Genomic DNA, 13,826 nt, shown 5'->3' on the forward strand with positions numbered 1-13,826 from the left:
AATCAACTAAACTGATAACTTAGGGCTGTGAGAGACTGAGCCACCAACCAAAGAACATACATGGGCTGGTCATAGCCTCCCCACACATATGTAGCAGATATGCAATCTGATCTTTATGTGAGTCTCCCAACAAATAAAATAGAGGTAGTTCCCGACTCTGTTGCTCACCTGTGGATACTATTGCCCTAAATGGGCTGCCTTTCTGGCCTTAATATGAGAGGATAGGTCTAGTCCTACAGTCACTTAATGTACCAGGATGCTTCGATACCCAAGAAGGGGGATAAAAGAAGGGAATATGTGAGGGGCTGAGAGGAGAAGGGGTCTGTGATTGGAATGTAAAGTGAACAAATAAATTAGTGAAAAAAATAAAATCAATTAAGGCAGGATCCACACAAAATAAATCATAATGAGTTATGCAGAAAAACCCAATGAAATAACCAAAGATGAATGGATGGAAAGGGTCAATGACTTACATGTTCAACGAGCAGACATGAACTGACTCATCATGAACTACCTAGTCACAGAAGGCTCGAAGGACAGCCCAGAGAGATTTCAGATGGAGTCTGGGATTGAACCAAGTGTGGACCTAGAAACACTTGATGAGCGAATCAATATTTGGGACATGATTCTGAAGCTTCAGAACCAGGAGGCATTGCCTTGATCAACAGCCTCCACCCAGAGCTCCTAGACACAAACTGGGATCTTTACCTCCACCCTCAGCAACAATACTTGATTGAACTTCTCTGTCAGCGTGTGACAGAAGCAGCATTGGATGCTGCTCAGATGCAACTAGCAGAGCAGGTGAGGAAGGCAGAGAATACCTCACAGACATCGAGCACACATTGGCCTTGCTGGCCTTCGATAGCCCTGAGGAGTCACCTTTTGGAGACCTACTCTACATGATGCAGAGGCATATGGTATGGAGTGAAGTTAACCAGGCTGTTCTGGATCATAAGAACTGAGAGTCCGCAACACTCAAGCTGGCAAAATTACTGAAACTGATACTTCGGGCTCAGAATGAGCTAGACCAGGAGAGAGTAAAATATCACAAAATGACAGACCTCAGCAAAGGCGTGATTGAGGAGCCCAAGTAGAGCCTGTGCACGGACCCAGTACTGTCAATCGGCACAGGACTTTTTCTCTTCCGGCTGTAACTGGCAGATTGTCGCTGCAGTGGAGAACTTTTCCCTTGTACTTTTCTTTGACCCCATTGTTTAAAAGGGGGAAATGGCAAACCCACGATGGAAGACACCACCTCTGCCATGCCCTGTATCCGAGGACTGCACACACTGCAGTTGACTATGCTCCTGCTTCCGGATTGCTGGTTCCGGAAGAAGTGGTTTGCCACTGTGCGCTGCACTGCTGGAGAGCGTCATCTCAGCTGAAGACCTCACACAGGAAAAGTACTCGTGCTTTTGCTGCCTGCTAGCATGCATGCGGGCAGGGATTGTCTTCCTAGGTCTCTCCAGATCGTCCTGGTTTTCCTTACCCTTTCTTGTCTTTCTTTTTCTTCCTCCTTTTGTTTCTTCCTAGGAAAGAATATATAAATTTGCAAATCTTAATTTCCAAAATAACTTTGTGTGGGTATTGAAAAAAAGTTGCTGCTCTAAAAGTTACCTTTAGACCCACAGATAGCTCTGCATCTGTGGTACAGATAGCTGTATCATTCAGCAAAGATACAGCTTAGTAAATAAATTCTTTTCTGCAGCAGATGGAAACTATTACAGAGATCCAAAACTGGTTAGTATTCAAGGAACAGGTGATTGTGAGGTTTCCAAGTCCCATCAGTTTACCAAACATGCAATACCAAGACCTAAGGCCAGGTAAATATTCCAAAAGAAGGCAGAGAGATTTTTAAGAGCAAGAAGCCCACTGTGAAATAGTGTCTTTTTGACAGGACAGGGAAACTTCACCTATGAAATCCCAAAAGTGTGGCTGCCTAAAGTCAACACCAACATAGAAGGGGCAATTTCACAAGGCCTCATCCTTAGATTAAAAACTAAAGGCAATCAATGTCTTCTGGCAGTTCTGGGGAGAGAGGTAGAGAAGGAGGGAGGGAAAGAATCAGTTCTCTCTAGAGGCAAGCCCCAATCAATATCCAGTCCCGGTCAGTCAGCTCTAAACCCGTGTGCACACTAGCAACATTAGGCTGACTCAGATCATAGAGACCAAATTTAAAATGGGAGCAGGGAACTGAGCAGGACGTGCTTCCTAGTAAATATCTTCTCAATGTCAAATGCTGTCTGAAATATTCAGGAAGGTTTCTTCAGGGGTTATCTTTTAGATCTATGTAAAATTATTTCTTCATACTGTTGTGTTCATTGAAGGCTGGTAAAATAGTCCAAGGTTTAGTAGGCATATTGGATAATAAACTGGTCTTAAAGTCTCAATCGCCTTCAGCAGGATGGTTTAGAATCTGTCATCCAACCAAGATTGCCTATTCCTGATAATATTGTGTGGAAATTCTTAAATCCTTAAACTGTTGCAAATTTTGGTTTCCTTTCATTTAGACAAAACTGTAAACTTACACATAAAGGGGGAATGTTGCAGAATGTTAAATATGCCGGTTTTAGTGATTTAACACCACTAACAAGGATAAAAATAGTTGTAAAACTGCTAAAACAGAGCTGACGTAAAATGTTGGGGAAAAGATGCTTAGAAGGATAAAACCGTACTAAAGAAATACTGTAAAATATTAAAAGGATCCCTGGGATTATTATGGTATTTACGTCAAATATGCATGTAGAGTCCTAATGAAATTGTAAAAATGTAAGCATGCAAAAAGCTATATGTTTAAATTATGTTATGATATTGTAGAAATAATAACCATTTTAATATATGCAATTAAATCCACAAATTAAAGATGTTTTTCTACAAATAGTCAAGTCAGTCTCATTTATTGTTGCTCAGAAACCAACTCACTTCTTTTTAAATTCTATTTCTATAAACATCCTCCATCTTGACATGTTTATAACTTCTTTGACCTTTGATCTTTTTGAATGTCCTGAACTCTTTGGATTGACATTCAGTGGACATTCAAATATGCAATAACAGCTATAGAGCATTCACTGTTCATCCAACTGTACGTGTCTATGGATGTTTGTTACCATAATTAAAGGTTTTAGATAACAGAACTCAAGGATATGGTACTTGGATGTAAACATAAAATTCTCATTGCGCCTCAGTGTTGTGAAAATGATTAGACAATTGGGCTAATTCAGGTTTAAATTGAAAAACAAGCATGAGCCATATATGGAAAACATTTTATCTCATTCATGAACTGCCTTGTCATGCCCTGATTGTGTTCTTTGCTGTACAGAAATATTCTAGTTTCATGTCTTCTGTCTTAATGCACAGAGGACACTGTTCAGAAAATTCTTTATTGTGACAATGAATTAAAATAGAGCTGTCTCTCTTCTCTCAGACTTAGGACATCAGGTCTTAAGTTAAATCCTTGATCAATTTGGAGCTGAGTTTTGTACAGGGTGAAGGATATGGATAAAGTTCATTCCTCTACATGGAGCTGTCCATTTTGACCGCCATCATTTATTGGAGATGCTGTCTTTTCTTCATTTTGTATTGTTGGCTTCTTTGTCCAAAATTGGATCAATTAGGAGCATAGGTTTATAGTTCCCCTTTTCTATTCCACTTATCAATTAAGTTACTACAGTGTTTCATTATTACAACTCTGGAAATAAGAATAGTTTGAGTATCCCCTACCTATCCATTGGTGGCCCATTTACACCCATCAGTTGTACTGTTGCTGTAGCAATGATGTCAAGTACTGTGTTAAACAAGAGGAGGAACAGATATGCTTATCTTGTTTCTGATTTTACTGGAAGTGATTTGAGAATTTTCTCTCATTAGGATGATGTTGGTTGTGGCTTGTTTTAAATGGTAGGAAACAATTTTTTATTTCCTTTTCTATTTTTTTTTCAGTAGTGAATTGCTTTCTGCTGTTTCTACTGTTGCTGTCCAGCTTTAATCCATAGTGGCCAGATAAAATACATGATGCTATTTCAATTTTCCTAAATTTGCTAAAGCATGTGTTACCTAATTTGGGAAAATAAACATGGTTGAATGGAGAAAAAAATGTATATTCTTTAGTATTCTGGTGGACCAGACTGTAGATATCTGTTAGATCCATTTGATTTTTGATATCATTTAACTCTAGAGTTATATATATATGAATGAATGAGACCTTTCTGTTGGGGAGAGTGAGATATTGAAGTTTCCATTATCTTTTATTTTTGGTTAATTTGTGGTTTTAAGTTTAGTTACATTTCTTTTTGTGAAATTGTGTGTTCTTGTGTTTTGTGCATATATGTTTAGAGTTGCAATATCCTGTAACTGAACTATCCTTTTAATAGCTATAAAGAGTCCATAGCTTCTGATAACCAAAAACATTTGTTTATTCTTGGAGACAGGCCTTCTCTATTATTGTACTGGCTCCTGCTGGCCACAAATTTAGTACAACTCCTACTTCTGCTTTCTGTAGCTTCTTGACATCTTACAAGTATGTCCCAAGTCTGCTTATAAAAACAAATTCTTTTAATTTTCTTGTATGAAAACTAAAAACAAATAGGAAGCATTCCAGTGTTTACTTGTAGTATTTCACGTGTTATTTATTTAATTATAAAATGTAATGTGACATCCACAATGAGGAAATTAATCAGAAGTAAGTATGGATTTTTTCCACTTTATACTCAGAGAATGTAAGACTATCTGGATCCTACTTCTGCCTTTTCATAGTTATGACCTTGGACACACGTCTGCACTTGTAAAATGGTGATAATCGTAGTTGTTGCCTCCTATGTCTGGTGTGAATTTAATTCAAAAACTAACTTTTAATACAATTGCTTGGAACACAAAACTGCCAAGTAAGGATTCTCAACTGCAATTACTCTCGTATACACATCTTAGCCTTTGTTGTCTTAATTGTTATAAGTGAAACCAGGGAAATAGCTGAAGGATAGCTTTAGTGTTTTTTCTTATATCATCTTTTTCAACTCTAAATGCAGTCATACCATTTTTTTATCTCAACTAATAAATACTTATTTTCATTGTTTTGAGTGAGTTCATTTGAGTTTGAGTTCATTTATCCTGCAAGATTTCATTCATTATCTGCACAACAAATAACTTTTCCTACAGTGTCGTTTCTCTTCTCCCTTTCTCTTCCTTTCTTTCTGTTTTCTTTCCATTTTCCTTTAATTTAATGTTTGTTTTTATTAAATGTGTAGTTTCTTCATGCTAAAGAGAAATGGCTTAATTGCATGCCTGACATTACCTATTAGTATCTGGAAAGGAAGGGGAGGCCATGTTCTTCAGACCATGTAACCCAGGGTAGGTATTCAAACTCTAATACTGGTAACACTGTGTAAAGAGTAACACTGGTAATTTTCAAAGGCAAAGTAGAAAATGATACTTTAGTGCTTTTCCTTATCTGTTAACTCACACCACCCACTGACTGTTTTTCTCATAAATCACCCTTCCTCCAAACCATTCTTTGTTTTTCTCCCTCTTTTGATACAGTGTGTACTTCATAACCAAGAGTGCATGGTCAATACAAACTTGACTCAATGGGGAGATGAACAAGAGAGCAAGAAGAGAAAGAGAGAGATAAAGAAAGGGAGAAAGAGAGATGAAAGAAAAGAGAAAACAAAGTGGTGAGGAAAGAGAATTCAAAGTTGGGTGGGAAGGGAGAGGGGAAAATTGTGTAGAAAATGGAAATATGATCAAAATACAGTACATATCATTCTTAACATATTGATAAAATATTAGTTTAAAATTTTTCTACACCCTATTTCAGAGTTTTAGCATTTTGATTTCATGATTGTTCTATTTGTATCCAATATTTAATGGCTGGTATAGTGTGTATAAATAATATTTGAGATGTCCCTCATACTTATTTACAATAAAAATAAATAAATTGTTTTAAACTACAATTCATTTTGTGTTTTATTTGTATCCTATAACTTTCCTGAATTCATGTTTTGCTTCTACTGTCTTCTATAGATTATTGAGGGCTCTCTACATACAAAATTATATCAAACTCACTTAGATATTTTGTATTAAGTCTTAGGTGAATAGGGGAGAAGAATAAATAAAGTATATGGATGAAATAGTGAAAGAAAACATGGATATTTAGCTATAAAATGCCAAACCCAAATGGCAGGAGGATAACTGGTTAGTGATCTCAGGATGCATTACAGAAAACGTGACAAATTCTTGGGTTTTCTTTGGACCTCTCACATGCAAGACCTAGAACTAAGGAAATCAGCAAACTGGAAATGCCAACAAAAGTAGACCAAATAATAAAGTGCCAACAAAATCTTTCTCTCTTCTGAGGACAGGAACAGGACAATATATTGAAACTGATAATACTTAAACTAGCATTCCTCTCTTTCAGCCAAATAATTTGTAAAAAATTAACAATCTGTAGCTCACCATCATTTATGCTTCAAAAGCAAGTGGCAACCTAGAATTTTTATTATCAGCATGCTATGATAAAGAGTCTCAACCTGCCCTCAGATGAGATCAGAGAACACTAAGTTTCATGATATTGGACAGAACAAAAATACCACTGTTTTGTTGTTCTAGTGGACATCATATAGAAAGCCTGGGTTAAATTTCATCTATCAGGAACAAAGCATCCCTAAATACATAGTGAGTGTAGCAGTATATACCCACGGCCAACAGAAATGCTGGATTTTTCACCATGTATCAAAGGTAACTTGCACATATACGCTCTGGTGACAGCCTTGACTCTACGAGGCAATAGAAAGCTGCTTCTATGCTCCTTTACATAGTGTAGAATCTGTGGAAAGATTGAGGAAGCCACCTTTTTCCTACCTCCTGAATTGAGTCAAATGGAAAGCATGCATATACACTTCTGTCACACTGATAACACAGCATATGCTTCTTTCTTTAAAAAAAAAAAAGTAGGAAAGAAAGTCAGGTAGTGGATCTAAATAAGACCCAGAATCTCACAGTGCAACATTAAAAAGTCCAGCTTTCAAAAAATGTAGTGCCTTAAAACAATGAGAGACATATCAGTTTATATAAAAAGATAATCCGTATGAACTAACACTGAGAGAGAAATATTAGAATTATACCACAAAGATTTTAAGCCATCAACATGAAAGTACTTCAATGAACACGTAATGACATGGTTGGAAAAAGAAAGTGATGACAAAAAAAATTAAGGAATAATCAAATGGTAATTGTAGGACTTGAAATAGTTTCCAACAAACGTAATGGATTCCAAAATATAACAGAAGGGGCTGAGAACAAAAAGTCAAGGAGGTTAAAGACAGAACAGTGAACATTTCTCAATTATGAGAGAAAATAAAAGCCAGATCCAGGGAAACTAGTGTAACAATACCAATTATATCAATCTGACTATAGGATTAGCAGAGTTTTAGAAAATGCAAGACAGTAGACTAAGAAAGTTCTCTAAGAAATAAGAACATCTTTAGAAGGCTAATGAAAATGTGATAAATATACCAATTCTGTGTGTGTGTGTGTGTGTGTGTGTGTGTGTGTGTGTGTGTGTGTGTATAATCGAATTAAGCTGCAAAGAAAAATGGAATTTTCAGAAAAGTAAGTTAAGCAAAGTAACTCAGACTTGGGTGGAAGTAGTGTGTTCTTTTCCATATGCAGATCCTTATACAACGTTCATGTGCGGTATATAAATCCATACCTTGATGAGTGTGGATTAAGTATGGAGACCACCATTGGATAAAAGTATTTAAAAATAGAGATGACAATAAGGTATGTGAGACATGAAATACAAAAGGTTGGGAAAGAGGTTACGTACAAAGTAGAGAAGTCAGAGGAATATAGGAGAAAGAAATGGCATGACCCTCTTTACATACTGAAAGAAGAGAAGAGACCCTATTGAACTATAATTCTATATCTAGCAAAAATATCCTGAAGCAAGAATCAAGAAGAAATTAACACATTCTCAAATAAAGAAAAATTAAGAATTTCTTTGGCAAGCAAATTTATTCTAAAAAATAACTTAAAATACTTTCAAATGGGTTTTGTAGAGCACATGTATACATAATGTATAATGACAGAAATAGTCTAATATAGAGATTGTGTTATAATAACACTATCAAGATTAATAATGATTAAATTTTAAGATGACAATTAATTAGGGGCTAGGTTGGAACATGCAACAAAACTCTGCTCGATCCTAAGCATTAATTGTGTATAGTGATGTATGTATACTTGTAATCCTAGCACTCAGGAAGTGGAGCAAGAGATGTTATCACCTCAGGCATATAGAGATTTGAGACCAGCCGGACTATGTGGGACACCGAGGCAGCCCTCAAAACATGCATACAAGTAACATTATATGAGTCCAACAAGTTATATTTAAGAAAATATATATACATATTTTTGTAATAGCAATTAATAAAGGAGGCCATAAATTTGAAGGTGAGTGGGGATTGTATATTGGAGGATTTGGAAGAAGAGAAAAGAGACATGAAATTAAAAGACAACTATAAACAGAGAGAGAGAGAGAGAGAGAGAGAGAGAGAGAGAGAGTGAGAGAGAGAGAGAGAGAGAGATAAGGTCAGTTGCTGTGAGACTGACAAATTGAGTCCAGTTCTGTGGGGAAAAAGACAGCTCCATCATAGATTAAGGACTTGAAGACCCTGTCCAAAAATACTAGCCATACTAGCCTGGATTTTGAGTATATCTAGTGTTTACCAGGAGGCTAAATCCAACAGCAAGGGAGAAAGATGCAGAAAGGTATGTCAAGGGTTATGGACATATCAGAGATATTAATGTGGAAAGAGATTTTATCATGTAGAATTTGAGGACTCAGGGGATACAGATGATGCTAGATGAAAAATATATGTAGCAAAAAGGTTACTACTGAACATACTTGGGTTTGGTTTGAAGGTGGAACAGATGGAGGTTGGCATCCTAATCATTTTACTAGTTGTAGGTCTTAAAATTCTATATGAAACTCTCCACCTAAGTGAAAGGAAACCCAAGAGTCAAGAATAGATCCTCAAGCGACAGCTGGTAGGGTCTCAAAGAGTTCATGAGACAAGCTTGGGAGTACCTGTGATTACCAAAGGTCCCCAGGACAGTGGAAGTGCAGATTATTGACAATGACAATAAAACTGTAAACAGTATGCCCTTTGAGGTCCTTTTAAAAAAATCCAAAACAAACTGTAATTGCTAAGACTTGCAATTATACATTTCAGTAGAAGTGGGTTTATTGGTGGGGCGGGGGGAAGGTGGGCTAGGATAGAGTTTTCTGTAGATGTTGACCTATAAGAGGTTGTTGAAAATTAATCATACTAAACACTTTTGATAATCAAATAAAGGAGCAGAATAAAAATATATTGAAGTAATAAATAGAGATTCAAGAAAAACAAAACAAAAATGAAAAGTATAGAAAATAAATAAAAAGGCAGGGAAGCTGGATTATATTTAATTCAAATAATCTAAATAGATTAATAAAATGACAAAGGTCCACAAAGCCAATTAAAGAACAACTGCTTTAAGAAGAATGGTTCACTACAAATTGAGTCGTGTGGATAGGTTAAACATCAAAAATCAAGTTAATTAGTGTATTTTATTTGTTCTTCTGTTTATTAATCAATTTATTTATTCTTCTGTCATACATTTCAACCCAACTGCTGGTTCTCCTTCCTCCCCTCCTGCTAGTTCCTCCCTTCCAGATCCCCTTTCCCCAGATCCATTCCTCCTGTTTACCTTCAGAAAAGTGCAATTCTCCCAGTGATATTAACTAAATATGGCATAACAAACAAATGTGAATTAGAAGGAAATAGAAACAGCTATGAGGTTACATGTTGCAGACTTCAAACCAAAGAAAACTACTCTTATAGGTACTTAGTATTGCTTACACAGGGTTAATCTACAAAGAAGGTATACTAACCCTAAATCTGCAGGATTGCTAAAACATAATACTGAAGTAGCTACATGATGTGTGTTAACATAGATTGAAAGAATTGAAGAAGGCACGCCAAGCTATACTTGGAGTTTTAATACTTCTCTGAAAGAAATTTCTAGAGCATCTGAACAGCAAGAATATAGAGTTCTCAGTGTTGTAGCCAGTAGAAACTCATGAGCACTAAAACTATTCTACCCTACATTGACAGAACACACATTTTTGTTAAGGGTCCATAGAATATATAAGGGAGTAGACTATATTCTGAGTCATTAAATGACCCAAGTGAGTTGAATATAAGTGCTACAGAATTTGTTCTTTGACTAAAATATGATCAAGTTAACATGTAGTTAACAGAAAAATCTCAAAATATCTAGTACCTAAGAAAAATATATTTCTAAAAATCTATGGCTTGAAAAGTTATCAAGGAAAATTAAAACACAGTAAATTTTATCAAAATACAAACTCCCTGTTCTTATGTCTCTTATAGATTATAAAGAAAAATTACATCTAACTGAGTTACATTGAGCAAGAGACAATTAGGAGATTAGTTGCAAATTAGACATATGTAGCAGAATAAAGGAAATTTGGATGTCTAGCTGAAAGGCACAAAGACTCAAAGAAGACAAAATAATGTTTACGCTCTTCTGAAAGGTAGTGTGTGTGTGTGTGTGTGTGTGTGTGTGTGCGTGTGTGTGTGTGCACTGTGTGTGTGTGTATGTGTGCGTGCACGCCTTCATGTGGATTTATACAAAAGTATACATGAAGAAAGAAAAATGGGCAATGGAATTTAAGTATGGAAAACATCTAACAACTATATCTGTACAGTATGAGGGAATTGGGAGCTTTTTGCCTACAAACATCTTCAAAACCATTCTGGCAAAGCAGGCAAAGGGATGCTGTAGCACATTTTCTACATGAGATAGCTGACCCACTAGGACTCCTTCCCACACAACCAGCCTGTTATATTAGAACAGGAAGCCTTGGGCACTCGGTCTGAAGCCATGTGTGCAATCTACTATTATTGTTGCTGTGGTTGTTATTATATTTACAATCTACACACTGCTTCCCCTTCCAGGCTCTCCTTCCACAGTTTCTCATCCCATTCCTCCTCTTCCACCCTGTCTCTGAGAAGATGCTTTCCCCATCACCAGGCCTCTCCTCTCCCTGGGGTTCAAGTCTCCTACTGAGGCCAGACCAGGCAGTCCTCTGCTATACATGTGTCAGGACAATTTGTGTAGGCTGCCTGGTTGGTGGCTCAGTGCTGGGAGCTCATAGGGGTCTGGGTTAATTGAGACTTCTGGTTTTCCTATGGGCTTGTTCTCCAGTTTCTTCTATCCTTTCCTTAATTCAACCACAGGGGTCCCCAACTTCATCTCAATGGTTGTGTGTAAGCATTGTCATCTGTCTCAATCAGCTGCTGGCTGTGCCTCTGAGAAGACAGCCATGCTAGGCTCCTGTATATTGCTTAACATAAATGGCAAAGGATGAGGTTTGACTGGGGGAGCTCATGTTAAATGGGCTTGAGATATGATCCTGACAGTTCTGAGAGATTTACCAGGGGGAAAGTCCCGGATGAGCCCTCCAGACAGCTTTCTTCACTCTCTCTTGCTCTTTAATGATGGTTATTTTAAATTTTCAGAATTCTGGGATTTATGATTACCTGAAGCTTATGTGGCAGTGAGCAGCTAATTGCTTTTTAAAATCAGAGACTCAGATTCTGTGATGTATCTATTCCTTTAGTCTGGTGCCAGCCCAAGTCACACAGGCCTTCTAGCTGCCTCTTCCCGCCTGCCAGGTTTAATGAATTTTACAGAATCAATTACATCAGAGCCTCTGACTCTGAATCCTGGTTTGGGCTAATTTTCAGGTATAAGTCTCAGAAACATATTTAGCTCATCTGAATGATACTGGTAATATCTGGAAGCAAATTTTAATCTAGTTAGGGGTGGATCTTTATGCTTAGACTCCCAGAGTTCTATGTAGGCTACAATTTTTAAAAATAGAATAATTTGCACATTAGTAACAAGTGCAATGAATTTGGGACACATGATATGTTTATTTTATTTTATTTATTTAAAACCATGAGTTTATACCCTCATAGAAGAAGGGGGATGGGTGTGGGATAGGGGGTTTATGGACAGGAACCCAGGAAAGGGGATAACATTTGAAATATAAATAAAAACTCCAATTAAAAATGCTAAAAAAAAGTAAATAATAAAATAGAGAAAAAGCATGAATTCATATGCATACTGCAAAAAAAACCCAAAAAACAAACAAAAAAATCTCATTGTGATCACTGGGTGTTAGTAGGACCTCACCTCTTCATTGAAAGAGAAACAAATGAAAGGAAATAAGCAATTATATGTCTTGCATTTCCTATGTCAACCAGGTTTCATTTGATGACATTACTGATAGTGCTTGGGATCATAGTGTGAGACATTTGAGTCTTATGCTTGACCACTGAGCTACACTGAAGACTCTGGAACACTTATTTTGAAAAATAGTTTCAGTGAAAAGGTGGAACAGGCCTGAGAGAGTATCAGTCTTTTGTAATCCATCATGAGATGACCACAGGGATTAAGTCACATTTTGGGGGTGGGGTTTCTATTTTTTTTCTATTTTGAGTGTAGAGAAATTGGACTGAATACTGTGGGATGATGTCATTACATAGGTGAAGGCAGGTACAGGATAGAACAAGGCCTGTCATTGGATGAGAAGGAAGGATGGGCAGGAGAAAAGTTTGGGGGAGGAGGAGGGGACTGCAACAGGAAGGCAGAGGAAGCCACAGAGAGAACATGGAGGCCGATGTTAAGATTCCACTCTGTATATTTACAGGTTGTTATGAATATTCTTAAGGGATGGATGCGTATAGGCCTTTGTATGTTTAGGTGGGCAATTCTATCTTATCAATTGGATCAGAGGTTATTGTGTTGTCTATTCTTTCATGTAGTGGTTTAAGTTTAAGAGAGTGTGCAGCAGCAAGAGACACTAGGCTGCCACGGAGTTTGGATGTATGTTTCTGGCATGATGGCAGCCTACTTGGGAACTACATGGGTAGAGAGATTGCTGCCAGGCTCAGAGAGAAGCCATCGGCAGTGTGAAATGGGATGGAGCAGAGCGGGTGAGATGCTTTGCTGACTGAGATGAAGATGTCTACCAGATATCTGGAGCACTGCAGTGCCGGATCTAGTGCGAGGTAAAAGACAGCATTTTACATTTTATAATTTTACAGCAACAGAATATTACTGAAACATTGCTGTAGATTGTAGTTCCTTGTCTTCTGCTGGATAGCATATATCAAAGATACGAGTTTACTGAATTGAATTTATTTCACACCAGGGTGTTATTTCTATTTTATAGATATAAACTTTGTTGTTCAAAGGTTACATAATAAATGGATTTATGAACATATTTTTACCAAGAAACAAATTTGAAGTTTGAAACCAGGGAGATTTTAGTTCCCATATCAATTCCCTAAGTGGTTTCAAAATTATGTGGAAGTACAACTAAAAGAACTAAAATATTTCAATGCTTAATAATTTGCTTTTGAATCCATGCCACATGATGGTCATGTTGCTGTGTTTGCTCATGTGACTATGTTTCTATGTGTACCTATCTTAGTGTGTGTATATGTGTATTTACATGTGTGTATGTATATATATATATATATATATATATTCATATGTGTATTTATATGTATGAGTATATCTGTCTGTGTATATGTGTATGTGTGTTAGTGCATCACTGCTATGGTGCACCTTTTGTTGTATTTTCTGTTTCTAATCTTTTCGATTTATACTTTGCCCCGAAAAGCTAATTTGTTTTGTTTTAATTTATTTTTTGTGTATATTAAAATGAATGTAAAATCTAATCTTTGGTGCAGAAC

General features: G+C 36.8%; 1 pseudogene; it reads left to right on the top strand.

Moving 5' to 3' along the window:
• Positions 1-406: 406 nt before the first annotated feature.
• Positions 407-1,094, top strand: LOC116887770 (annotated as a pseudogene).
• Positions 1,095-13,826: the final 12,732 nt, after the last annotated feature.

This window comes from Rattus rattus, chromosome 1, assembly GCF_011064425.1.
Source record: "Rattus rattus isolate New Zealand chromosome 1, Rrattus_CSIRO_v1, whole genome shotgun sequence".
Classification (NCBI taxonomy): domain Eukaryota; kingdom Metazoa; phylum Chordata; class Mammalia; order Rodentia; family Muridae; genus Rattus; species Rattus rattus.